Here is a 13,753-nt window from a genome sequence, read left to right as displayed (position 1 = left end):
TTGGCTCCACAGTCAACACTCTTGGCACCAGCAGCCAGGAAATTAAAAGGCGCATTGCCATGGGAAAGTCTGCTGTTAGGGACCTCTCCAAAGTACTGAGGAGCAATGGTGTCTCTCTTGAGACTAAGGTGTGTCTGATACAGGCCATGGCCTTTACTATCATTTGTTATGCATCAGAGAGTTGGATAATGACTAAGGAGGATAGAAGGAGAATTCATGCCTTTGAGCTGTGGTGCTAGAGAAGGGTATTGAGAGTACCATGGACTGTTAGGAAAACAAACAGATTCATTCAGAGGGTTAAACTGAGCAGCTCCTTGGAGGCAAGGATTCTTAGGCTTCGTCTAACATACTTTGGACATCTTGTAAGGAGGGACCAGTCTGTGGAGAGGGACATCATGCTTGGTAGGGTGGAGGGACAATGCAGGAGGGGAAGGCCCTCTATGAGGTGGATTGATTCAGTGACTAGGGTAATCAGGATGGGAGTATCAGAGACGGTGTAATTGCCACAGGACAGAGCAGAGTTTAGGGCTGTTGTACATAAGGTCATTATGAGTCGCAAGCGACTCGACGGCACATGACAACAACAACATACCTACTTGAAGAGGTCTTGTATTAGAACAAATTTTAAAATTAATGTATGAAAAAAAATTGATGTATGTACTTGATACCATTTTTTATGTAATTTCACTGTATGATTTAAAATAAAGAAAGGCATGTATTAGGGCTAATTCTTTCTCAATACTTATTCATTCTGTGTGCTGAGTAAATCTTATCAGTAACTAAACTTTTTGTGGCATCAGGATCAAAGGAAGACCCTTCAAAAACTTGTGTTGTGCAGATGGCACAACTTTGCTTGCTAAATGTGAGGACTTGAGCACTTGCTGCAGAAGATTAGACCATAGTCTTCAATATATATTACATCTCAACATCAAGAAAAAGAAAATTCTAATCACTGAGCTAATATGCAACATAAACATAGGAAAGTTTGAAGTTGTCAGTGATTTATTCACACTTGGATTTACAATGAACACCTTTGGTTCTGCTGGTCAAGAAATCACCAAAAGTATTGCATTGGAAAATCTGCCGTCAGAAACCTCTCCAAAGTACTAAAGAGTACGGATATCAGTTTAAAGATTAAGATGTGCCTGATGCAAGCCATGGTGTTTTTAATTACTTGTTATACATCTGAAAGCACTGTGGAGATTTCTTCCAGACTCCCAAAGGAGTCCTGTGGTATTGTGGCTGACCAATAACTGGCCCTCTGGTAGGATTTCAGAGGTTGTAAATCCCAAGGGAGGAGATTACCCATCCTTTCCCCACAGACCAGCTGGTGGCCTTGAAACACGTGCCTTTGGGATTGCAGTGCATGGTTCAAAATCACGAAGGGTGTATGCCAGGAATTCTGTCTCCATGCCCATCTTTCTCACTTTGAGAAACGTTATCCACCTGGACACCAGAACTTCCTTGCTGTTAGATTTTTCTCTTGTTATTTTAAGTTGCCAAGGAAGGACAGAATCCATCTGAAGCCAAGAAAGGCAGTTTATTGAAGAGAAACTGCCCGGCTTCCTCTAAAGTAGAGACCATCCCCTACTTAAAATTAGAGTGAGATTTTATATTGTTTTAGAAGGAAATTGGCAAAGGGATGTTCACAGTTGTTTTTTACAAGGTAAAGGAGCACACTGGGGGTTGCAAATAGTTATTCCTGGGACTCGGAGGTCGAACGGTTTTCACAGCCTGACTGAGACCAACAGAGCCGCAGCTACTGCTGCCTGTCATTCATTTTTGTGGATATTCTGGGAAAGGGAGGGAGAACAGCTTCAGGGCCCCAACAGTTATGTGCCTTCAAGTCCCCTGCAACTCATGGTGATCTTATGCACAGTAGCTTTGGACCCTGTCCTATCCTGAACCAGTCTCACTGACTCCAACACACCTACTCCCATTATCCCAATTTCTGTGTCAATTCATTTCATCTGGGATCTTCCTTTCCTGTCCCTCTACCTTTCCAGGCATGATGTTCATAGTCTCTCCAATCCACATACCCAAAGTATGTGAAATGGAGCATCAGAATCCTTGCATCCAAAGAGAAACTTGGTTTCACCCTCTCCAAGACAGACTTGTTTGTTCTCTTGGTGATTCATGGCGTGTTCAGTACTCTTCTCCAGCATCACATTCAGTTCCTAGAATTGATTCTTCTTTCATCCTTAGCCATTGTCAGCTTTCTGATGTATTTGATTGTGAAGTAATTGTGAAGACCATGGCCTGGGTCAGGTGCACTTACTGCACGGATAATTTCTTATACAGTGATTAGTAGTACTTTCTATAAAGGGCCCCCTGGTGGCTTATTTGTAAGGACTTGTGCAGTCAACCCAAAATCACCCACATTGAGTCCACCAACTGCTTGTGAGAGAAAGATGGACAGTCTTCTCCCAGGCCTCTGAAAAGCCCCTGATGGGCAGCTATGAGTTTTTTCCAAATCATTAGTACACAGTGACATTTCCTATAACACTAGTTAACAATATTTCAAATATCTAAATTGTAACACGCTTCCTTATTTGATGTCAATTATATTTTTCCTGCCTTCAGTCCTCTCACTCTCATCTGTGTCTTTGGATTCTGCAATTACCTGAAGATCTCATAGAAACTGTCAGGAAAATAGCACATGTGATTGTGGATGGTGTAGGTGGGATGTATGTTGTCAGAAAGATAGTGATCTATAGTCCCAGAACCAGGAGTCAGAAGTACTCTGTTTTCAGGTTAGATGCAGGACCCAAGAGAACAAACATTGGGTTTCCTAGGAAAATTGTTTTGTATTCCATCTCAGCACTATAAAACACATCCATGTGGCAAACTGAATAATACCTTCTACTAGTGTGGGCTACTGGTGCCAAGAGTGTTGACTGTGGAGCCAAGCAAACTGAAGCTGTGAATAATCTGTCTCTTCACCATGCCTCCTGATGCTGCCAATTGGCCCTATGGTGAGAATCTTTGTCTTCTTGACATTGAGCCTCAATGCATATTGAAGACTGTAGTCCTTGACCCTCTGCAGCAAGCACTTCAGGTCCTCCTCAGTTTCAGCAAGCAGGGTTGTGTCATCTGCATAACACAGACTGTTGATAGATCTTAAACCAATCCTGATGCCACATTTCTCCTCATAGAGCCCAGTCTCTCGGATAATTAAAAGGCATATTGTGATGGGAAAGTCTGCTCTTAGGGACCTTTCCAAAGTTCTGAAGAGCAATGGTGTCTCTCTGGAGACTAAGGTGCATCTGATACAAGCCATGGTCTTTGCAACCCCTTGTTATTCATCAGAGAGTTGAACAATGACTAAGGAGGATAGAAGGAACTGATGCCTTTGAGCTGTGGTGCTGGAGAAGAGTATTGAGGGTACCATGGACTGTTAGGAAAACAAACAGATTCATCCTGGAAAGGGTTAAACTGGGCAGCTCCCTAGAGGTAAGGATTCAGAGGCTTCGTCTAACTTACTTTGGACAGGTTTTAAGGAGGGACCGGTCCTTGGAGAGGGACATCATACTTGGGAAGGTGGAGGGACAGTGCAGAGAGGGAGGTAGATTGATTCAGTGATTGGGGTAATTGCGATGGGTGTATCAGAGACAGTGCGATTGGCACAGGACAGAGCAGAGTTTAGGGCTGTTGTACATAGGGTCGCTATGAGTCGCAAGCGACTCAACGGCACATAACAACAACAGAGTTCCCCAGTGGTCCCGTGGGTCTGTCTCTTGCTTCAACAGTGTTTGGACGGAACAAACCCCTGCAACTTCCCCCCTTCCAGCCTCCCTCCAACTTCATCTCCCGGTGTCATCTCGGGACCATTTCAACCATCTCCTATTTTGGGGACCAGCTAACACCTTTTCTGTTAGCCCCAAAACCTTGACCAACTATGAGCTCTCAGATCCTTCAAATTTATTCTGCCAAAGCAGAAGCTGGTGTCAGCCATCTGGACTTCTCTCTAGGTTTTTATTTTGACCGCAATGATGTGGCCTTGGAAGATGTGGGACACTTCTTCCGCGAGTTGGTGAAGGAGAAGCATGAGGGTGCCGAGTAGCTCTTGAAACTGCAAAACCTGCAAAAGCTGCATGGTGGCCATGTCCTTTTCCAAGATATCCAGAAGCCATCCCAGGATGAGGGGATAAAACCCTGGATGCCATGCAAGCTGCACTGGCCTTGGAGAAGAGCCTAACGCAGGCCCTTCTGTATCTGCACCCATGCATTCCGCCCACACTGACCCCCATCTCTGTGACGATCTGGAGAACCACTTCCTGGACGAGGAAGTGAAACTGCTGAAGAAGATGGGTGACCATCTGACCAACATTAGAAGACTGGGCAGCCCCCAGGCTGGGCTGGGTGAGTATCTCTTTGAGCTTCTCACCCTCAAGCATAACTAGGGGCCTGTGGGGACCTGCAGGGAGGAACCTCTGTATCCCACTGCCATCAGCAGCAAGCTTCTCTATCCCACCCTGATGTAGAATCTTAACCACCCAGAAGTGTTGGGGACCACTTATCCTACTTCTCTGGGGGAAATGATGCCTGGAAGAAATGAGTAAATAAAGACATAAGAGACAAACAACTTACATAGACAAAACAGCACAGGACAGGACTGGGCGGGACAGACAGGACAAAATAGGACCGGCCCCGGGCAGCTGTGCTATCTTTATTTATACCTTTTGGAAACAAAGATATGGTTCACAGAGAAATAGAAAAATTAAGGGATACATCATAGAGCCCAGGCTGGCCGGGTATAAGTAGAAACATCAAGATTAATATAGGGCTGGGATGGGCTGGGTACATAGTTAGATAGATTCGGCCAAGACTTCTTTGTATTCATCAACTGTGCTTTCTCTCATCTTGCAACAACTTTATCAAGAGCAGGAATAATAATGAAAGTCAGTGTCTAAAGATGTATGAGAACTGCTTGTAATCTTCCTTCTCAGAGCACCTTGTGAGCTCTGCTTATGATCTTCTTTCTGAAGACACCTATTGTGTGCAAGGCACACAGCCATATTCCAAGGATGCAGTCCTTTATATTCTGTGGTCCTCTACACAGAAGCCCTTGGCCCAAGCCTTGGACCAAATGAAACAATAAAGCTTTTTGCAACAGAAAACAAAACAAAACACCACCACCAACAAATAGCATGGTGCTTCTGTCCCACAGAGAGGATATAATCCTAAAATGAAAGGCAAGAAATGGAAGGATTGTATTATAAATCAGTAGTCAAGGACCTCTCCAAATTATTGAGGGGCAGTGATTTCAGTTTGAGGACAAAGGCATGCCCGATTCAGGGTATGGTCTTTTTCAGTCACTTGCTACTTAAATCTGAGAACAATGAATAAGGATGACAGAAGAATTGATGCGTTTGAACTGTGGTGTTTGAGAAGAACACAGAATACCCCACAGACTGCCAAAAGACTCATTGAAGGTTCTGCCAGAGTGATTCTTGGAGACAAAGACGGTGAAGCTTTGTCTCACATACTTTGGGCATGTTGCTAAGAAAAAGTATTCCTTGCTGAGAGACATTGTGCTTGGAAAGGTGAAGGAACAGCAAAACACAAGCAGGTGAACTGACAAAGTGACTGTGACAATGGGCATGCGTGTGTCAGAGCTTGTGAGGATGGACCAGGATAGAAAAGGATTCAGATCTGTTGTTCATACTATGTGTCATACTTGAAAGCACTTAAGAACAGCAATCACTACCACATTTATTTAAAGCTGTGTATTTCTCTAAGCTAAGACCTCTGGTGGCCTAGTTGTAAGCAGCTACACACATATGAGTAAGAGCCTATGGTGATGAAAGAAGTTCAGGCTGCTTTGAAGGAAATGGCAAAAAATAAGGCTCCAGGAATAGATGGTATACCAATTGATGTATTTCAGCTAACAGATGCTGCCCTGGATGTGCTCACCAAGTTAAACCGGGTGGCTCCTTGGAGGCAAGGATTCTGAGGCTCCGTCTAAAATACTTTGGACATGTTGTGAGGAGAGACCGGTCCTTGGAGAAGGACATCATGCTTGGGAGGGTGGAGGGACGGTGCAGGAGGGGAAGGCCCTCTATGAGGTGGATTGATTCAGTGACTGGGATAATAGGGATGGGAGTGTCAGAGACAGTGCGACTGGCACAGGACAGAGCAGAGTTTAGGGCTGTTGTACATAGGGTCGCTATGAGTCGCAAGCGACTCAACGCCCATAACAACAACAACACTACATTCCCAAAGACACAGGCTTAAAATCCACCAGCTGCTTCTTGAGAGATTGATGTGGAATCTCCCATGTGATTTACTGCCTCTGAAAACGTGCTGGAGGGTCTGCTGTGGCCTTGTAACTCCACGACACATAACAACAGCGTCTGTAAACAAAGCTGTGTTTTCATCTCACCAATTCAGATATTTTTAGTTTTCATTTTACTTTGTGATTTCCTTGTTGAACTTGGATTATTTGATTGTTAATAATTTCTGTATTGGAATATCTTCTTGAATTATAATTTAATTACATTATTGCCAGAGAAAGTGTGCTACAAGATCCCAAGATGCATTTGATCTGTCTTTTTTTAACAAGTTATCTGCAGTTGAATGTGTTTTTTATAGTTCCTGGGCTTAGTGATTAGAAATTTCAAGAACACCAAGATAGTGAATCGTGCTATTTAGGTTTTCCATTCTCGTTCTCATTTAGCATTTCTCTTTTTTATTTTTGTTGAAGTCTGGGAAATTTTTATTGTATAAAATAGTTTAAGGCAATAATAGATGTGATTTCAGGTTTCACATTTGTTTCAAATGTCATTTGAGCCCTAGCTTAAAAATGGATGGCAGGTTTATCATCTCCTCCAACCAAAACCACTTTCCAACATGGTGCTAAAAGGAGGCACTTGGGAATGCCATTGCATCTTTTGTTCTTTTCATCCTCATCTTTATTTCAGAAGCATTAGTGGGACTTTTTGTAGTACCCTACTGTACTTCTCCAATTTTACTTTTCAGTCTCCAAATAGGCAAATGTAGACATAAAAGTGTTAAATATAGAAGATATATTTATCTGGAAACCCATATTAAAAATGCTTCAGGAAGTAGATTGCACTCTTCTACTTGGTGTGCATATTTGAAGCAAGACTGTTACCACAGTGGGCAGAATCATAGTGCCAGTTTAGATATGGTGTTGATGGTTTACTCTGTGGCTTCAACACTTTTTCCAAATAAAAGAATGAACCCCTGGATGATGTAAACAGTTAAAGTCCTCTGATGTTAAGTTAGAGTTGGAGTCGAGTGTACCCATTAATATCATGAGAGAAAGACCTAATGATTGCCTCTGAGTAACCAACCAGCCCTGAATAGGACTGTGGAGCAGAATTCCACTCTAAGAAACATGGATTACAAGTGAATTGGAGGCGCCTCAGTACAATTTTTTTGTTGTTGTTTTTTATCAATCCATTGGGTAGTTTGGGAGATCTATGGTGTTATGTAAGACTTCTAAGTGGGTTAGGTAAATTTGTTTCATAAATTGTATTCTCTCTGCGTTACTAGATCTCTTTCCTTTCTACATTGTCCCTTCAAGAGGCTGTGTGAAGAACCAATTTTCCCCAGAGACTCAATCCCATCTAGAGGGACTTTGCTGATGTGAAAAAACTTGACAAACCAGATAATGGTCTTGAGACCTCACTGCTAGCTCTCTTTTTAAGATGCCTGCCTTCTACTCATAGTCTGCAATGTTCACCAGTCTCTGCAAAACGATGTACACAGCTATAGTGATGTGAGGCTTTCCCTGATGAGTCTGAGTCTCTGGAAGACATTCCAGTGAATCATGATACCTAGGGGATTTAGAGAAGCTAGGGAACTGAACAAAAGAGGGGCTGTTGATATCAGACATCATGGAGTTATGCAGCAAATCAAGCATTTGGGCCAACATTGACTCAACATTTCTTATAACTGGGCTACTACTAATCTTAGCAGAACAAATTATGAATACCCTGTCACTCACAGAACTGTACTTCAGGATGTTGTTGTTAGGTGCTACAGAATTGAGTATAACTCAAAACAACTATATGAACAACAGATGAACCTTGTCATCTCCTTTGCTTTCTGCACAACTTCTAACACACTTGAGTCCATTGCAACAATCACCGTGTCAGTCCATCTGCTTGAACATCTCCTTTCTTTTGCCCACCTACCTTTGCCATGCTGTCCTATTAGTATGTTTGAAATGAGATAAATCTTTATCATCTTTGATTCTAAGGAGCTCTCTGGCTGCACTTTCACATCCCTGAGATGTTCATTATTCATCTCCAACACCACCACTCAAAGTCTTCAAATTGTTTTCTGTCAGCCTTATTCTTTGTCCAGCTCTCAGATGCATGGGAAGTGATTGAAAAGACTAAAGCCTGAATGAGGTGCACTTTAGTCCTGAAACTAACATGATTCTTCCTCAAGAATTTGGAAAGACTCCTGACTGCAAACTTTTCACTGCCATATGTCACCTGTTCTCCTGACTTAGCAAGGTAATTATGTTGACAGTTTCTTTCTTTTCTCCATCTCTTATGGTGTTTTCTATCATTTCAGTGTTGAGAATTGTTTTCTTGATGTTGATGGCTGTATTCTTTCATTTTCTGCATCAAGTGATTAAATTCTACCTGACTCTTAACAACTAAGGTTGTGTCACCTGAAAACACAGATTGTTGATGAGTCTTCCTCCTATCATGGTTCCACATTCTTCTTCATAGAGTCCAAATTCTGAAATAATTTGCTCAGGACATAGTTTGAGTAGCTATGGAGAGAATATACCACTTTGAGAACACCTTTCTTAATTTTAAATCAACTAGTGTTCCCTTGCTCTGTTCAAACAATAGCATCTTGATCTTGATATACATTTGGCATGAGAACAATTTCTGGGATTTCCATTCTTTTCTATGTTAGCCATAGTTTCTACCATCCACATAGTCAAATGCTTTTTTTATAGTCAATAAAGCATAAATAGGTATTTTCTAGTATTTTTTTACTTTCATCCAGGATCTGTCTGACATAAGCAGTGATATTCCTAGTGTTATGGTCTCTTCTAAATCCTGCTTGAACTTCTAGGAGTGGTCTATATACTGTTATAGTCATTTTTTTAATGATGCTCAGCAGTCCTTTGTTTGCTTGTGATAGTAAACTTGTCTGTAATTTTGACATTCTCTTGTTGGATCACCTTTCTTGGGAATAGGAACAAATATGGATTGCATAAGTGTGCTCTTGCAAAACCTATACCTAGACCAAGTGGCTGTTTGATCAGAGCAACTTTTAAAAATCACGTGGGTCTTAATGCAATCTTTGATGCCATTTCACTATGTGATTTAAGATCAAGAAAGATGTGCATTAGGGCTGTATCCTTTCTTAATACCTACCAATCTGTGTGCTGAGCAAATCATATGAGAAGCTGAAATTTTGAAGAGGAATGTGGCATCAGAATCTGAAGAATAGTGACCAACAACCTGTGTTATGCAGATGACGCAACTTTGCTTGGGAAAAGTGAGGAGGACTTGAGTGCTTGCTGTAGAAGATTACACTGCAGCTTTCAATACACATTTCATCTCAAACTCAAGAAAGTGAAATGCCTCACCACTGAGCCAGTATACCACATTACAGTAGAAAAGTTAAAAATTTTCACTCTTTGGTACTACTAGTCAGGAAATGAAATGGTATATTACATTTTAAAATCTGCTATCAGCAGCCTCTATAGAGTGTTGAAGAGCAAGGGTGTCCGTTTAAAGGTGAAGGTGTTCTGGAGGCAAGCCATGATCTTTTAAATTATTTTATATACTTCTGAAAATTGGACAATGACTAAGGATGACAGAAGAATTAATGCCTTTGAATTATATTGGAGAAGAATCCTGAATATCCATGGGCTGCCAAAAGAACAAACAGGTCTTAGAGAAAGTAGAACCAGACATCTTAGAGGCAAAGATGCAAAAGCTTCATCTTATATATATTTCTGGCATGTTTCCAGAATAGGCTGTTCTTGGAGAGGGACATCATGCTTGGCAAAGGAGAGAAAGACCCTCAAGCAGCTGGATTGATAGCAGTGACTGCCTCAATGGGCTCTGATGTGTCAGGAATTGTGAGGATGTTACAGGATAAAACAGGGTCCAGATTTATTTTTCATAGAGTCCCTATGGGTCATACTCAACTTGATCGCACATAACAACAACAATAGAAGGAGGGATCTTTTGGTGACAGCAAAGATTTTTGCTGATTTTGGAAGATTTTTTGTTCAAGATGGATGGGCGCTGGTATAATTGTTCAGCTTTATTTTTCAGTATCTGAATGGGTAGATGTAGATACAGATGGTTAGTTTCAGATGTATTCCTCTGGAAGGTAGTAGTGAAAATGCTTGAGGAGGCAGATGGCATTTTCTGCTTGGTGTGGACATTTCAAGATCAAGCAAGAATGTTATGTGGACAGGCTGATCGTGACAATTTAGATATCCTGTCACTGGTTTGCTCTTTGGCTACAAAGCTATTTACAAATGGAAGAATGAAAACATTGAGACTCTGGTGGTGTAAACAGTTAAAATTCTCTACTGTTGACTTTAAGGTAGGAATTTGAATGTACTCTGTAATACCATGAGAGAAAAACCTGTTGATTACCTCTGAGTAACCACCCAGCCCTGGGTAACACTGTGGAGCACAACTCCACTCTGAGAAAGGTGAGTCCACATGAGTTGGAACTGACTCAGTACCAGCTGTTTTCTTTTTGACAATCCTTTGGCAGTTCGAGAGAGCCATGGTTGAGTGCAAGGCTTCTCAGCAGGCCCTGTGAATTTCTTCTTAAAGTTGAGGTGTTTTCTTTCTTTCTTTCTAAAGTTGAGGTGTGTTTTTTTTTTTTTTTCATCACTGGATGTCTTCTTTCCCACAGTGTGGGGTAAGAGGCTGTGTGAAGACCTGATTATCCCTAGAAAACCATTCCAACCAGAAGGACTTTGCTGATGTTAAAGAAGTTGATAAGCATGACGGTGACTTTGGAGATAGGACAGCCTCTAGGCCAGGTGCCACCACTGGCAAAGGCAGAGAACCCCTCACTCTCTGGAGTAGGTGCTGCCCCTCAAGGGGAACCTTGAAGCTGCCCAGTAGCTTTTCAGACACTTTCAGTACCAGGTGCTTTCTGGGCCCCACAAGACCCTGAGGCAACTTTGGAAGCTCTGTTTCCAGTGGCTGCAGCCAGAGGTTCACAGCAAAAAGCAGATCCTGGAGCTCCTCATGTTGGAGCAGTTCCTGACCATCCTGCCTGGAGAGATCCAGATGTGGGTACACACACAGTGTCCTGGCAGTGGAGAGGAGGCTGTGACACTAGTGGAGAGCTTGAAGAGAGAACCCCAGAGACCCTGGCAGTGGTTAAGTAGAGGGTATAGTAATCTAGGGTCCTCTTGAGGTGTCCTCATTTCTCATCTATGCTGCTGCATGCCTCTCAGTGTCCTGGATTGAGCAAATGGTTTGTACTTGACTATTAACCATAAAGTGAGCGCTTTGAATCTACCAAGTGACACTATTATAAAAATGTCTTCATTTACTTTCCATGAAGTGGAAATTAAGAAAAACTCAAAGAGTTCCTCTGCTCGTGGTGTTGAGCACCACGGTGTGAGTTGGCATGAATCCTTCCCCAGCTTTAGTTTTTTGCATATGTTAGTAACTGTCTACAATGTAACTGTTAGAAAGTGAAGATACAATCTCTGGTTCCATTCTAACTTAACTTTAGAGTGTTTCCATTTGTTTACCTTTTTATTGATATAAACTGTCCAATTGTAACTTCTTAGGGAGTTCTTAAAGGTCTTACAAGCCTGGTTGGTGCCAGCAGTTGGTCTATCTTATATTCCCACCAGTGGCTGGAAATATGTGCTGAATGAGAAAATGAAGCTTACTTTTTTCTTCCTTTTCCAAATGACTATAATCTGTTACAGAAGACTCACTTCATGTTTTTAGGAATTAAAAGTCAACATCCTAGAAGGTCCCATTCATCTATTTTATCCTCTTCTGGCTGTAGACTTTTCAGGATGCTTGGAAGACTGTTTATGTTGTGGATTAGGACTTCTAGAGTTCTTCCAAGCTTTTCTTTAATGAGATTTATAGTCCTTGGTTTTAGTCCTAGGTCCATGATCCACCTTGAGTAGGTTTTTGTGAATGGAGTGAGGTGTGGATCTTGCTTGAGTTTTCTCAACTCAAAACAGATGGTTTTCCAATTTTGCCAGCACCATTTGTTAAAAAGGCTATCGTTTCCCCACTAAACTGATTTCGTCTCCTTTTCAAAAACCAGTTGACCATAGGTAGATGGGCTGATGTCTGGATTCTCAACTCTATTCCATTAATCTATGTGTCTGTTATTGTACCAGTACCACACTGTCTTGACCACCATGGCAGTGTAGTAGGATTTTAAGTCAGGGAGTGAGATGCCTCCTACCTTGTTTCCCTTCTTAAGGAGTACTTTGTTTATTTGGGGCCTCTTTCTATTAAAAATTAAATTGGAGATTGCCTTTTCCATCTCATTGAAGAATGAGATTGGTATTTGTATTCGGATTGCATTGAACGTGTAAATTGCTTTTGGTAGTATTGTCATTTTCACAATATTGAGTCTTCCTATCCATGAGCAAGGAATATTCTTCCTTTTCTTCAGGTTTTTTTTTGTTTCTTGTAGTAATGTTTATACTTTTCTTTGAATAGATCCTTTTTGCTTCTGGTTAGATTTACTCCAAAATATTTAATCTTGTGATTAGCTATTGTGAAGGGTATTGTTTTTTTTTAGCTCCAGCTCTATATTCTCTTTTTCACTGTAGAGAAATCCATTTGATTTTTGTATGTTGTTCTTGTATCCTGCCACTTTGCTGAAATGGTCAGATATATCCAGCAGTTTTCTTGCTGAGTCTTTAGGGTTTTTTTAAAATATACTATTATATCTTCTGCATATAGCGATAATTTTACCTCTTTTTTGCCAATTTGGGTATCTCTTATTTCCTTCTCTTGTCTTATTGCTATCGCTAAGACTTTAAATACAATATTAAATAAGAGAAGTGACAGTGGACATCTATCAGGTCTCTATATACAGTTTTTACTATGTTGAAGAAATTCCCCTCTAATTCTATTTTGTTGAGTGTTTTAATCAGGAAAGGCTTTTGGATTTTGTCAAAGGCCTTTTCTGCATCAATTGATAGGATCATTTGGTTCTTATTCATTGCTTTGTTTATATGATGAATTACATTAATTGTTTTCTTATGTTGAACCATCCTTGCATACCTGTTATGAATCCCACTTGGTCATGGTGAATTTTTTTTTTAATGTATCATTGGATTCTATTGGCCAGGATTTTATTCTGGATTTTTGCATCTATGTTCATAGGAGATATTGACCTACAGTTTTCTATTGTGGTGGTGTCCTTTCCTGACTTTGGTATCAAGGATATGTTTGCTTCAGAGAATGAGTCTGGGAGAATTCCATCTTCTTCCATTTCCTAAAATAGTTTATGTAGAGTTCATTTTTCTCTGAATGTTTGATAAAATTCACTTGTAAAATCACCTGGGCCAGGGCCTTATTTGGTTGGAAGTTGTTTTTTTACCTTTACAATTTCTTCTTTTGTAGTGGGTCTATTCATGTGCTCAGTTTTGGTTTGTTTCAGTTTAGGTAGGTTGTGAATTTCTAAGTATTTTTTCCATTTCATCTAAGTTTTCCTATTTGTTTGAATGTAGTTTTTAATAATATTCCAATGTTAGCCTTTTGATTTTAGTTGGTTCTGTTGTGAT

This window comes from Elephantulus edwardii, unplaced genomic scaffold, assembly GCF_000299155.1.
Source record: "Elephantulus edwardii isolate Elephantulus edwardi_28Jun2011 unplaced genomic scaffold, EleEdw1.0 scaffold00286, whole genome shotgun sequence".
Classification (NCBI taxonomy): domain Eukaryota; kingdom Metazoa; phylum Chordata; class Mammalia; order Macroscelidea; family Macroscelididae; genus Elephantulus; species Elephantulus edwardii.
Note: the sequence above shows the minus strand (reverse complement) of the source record.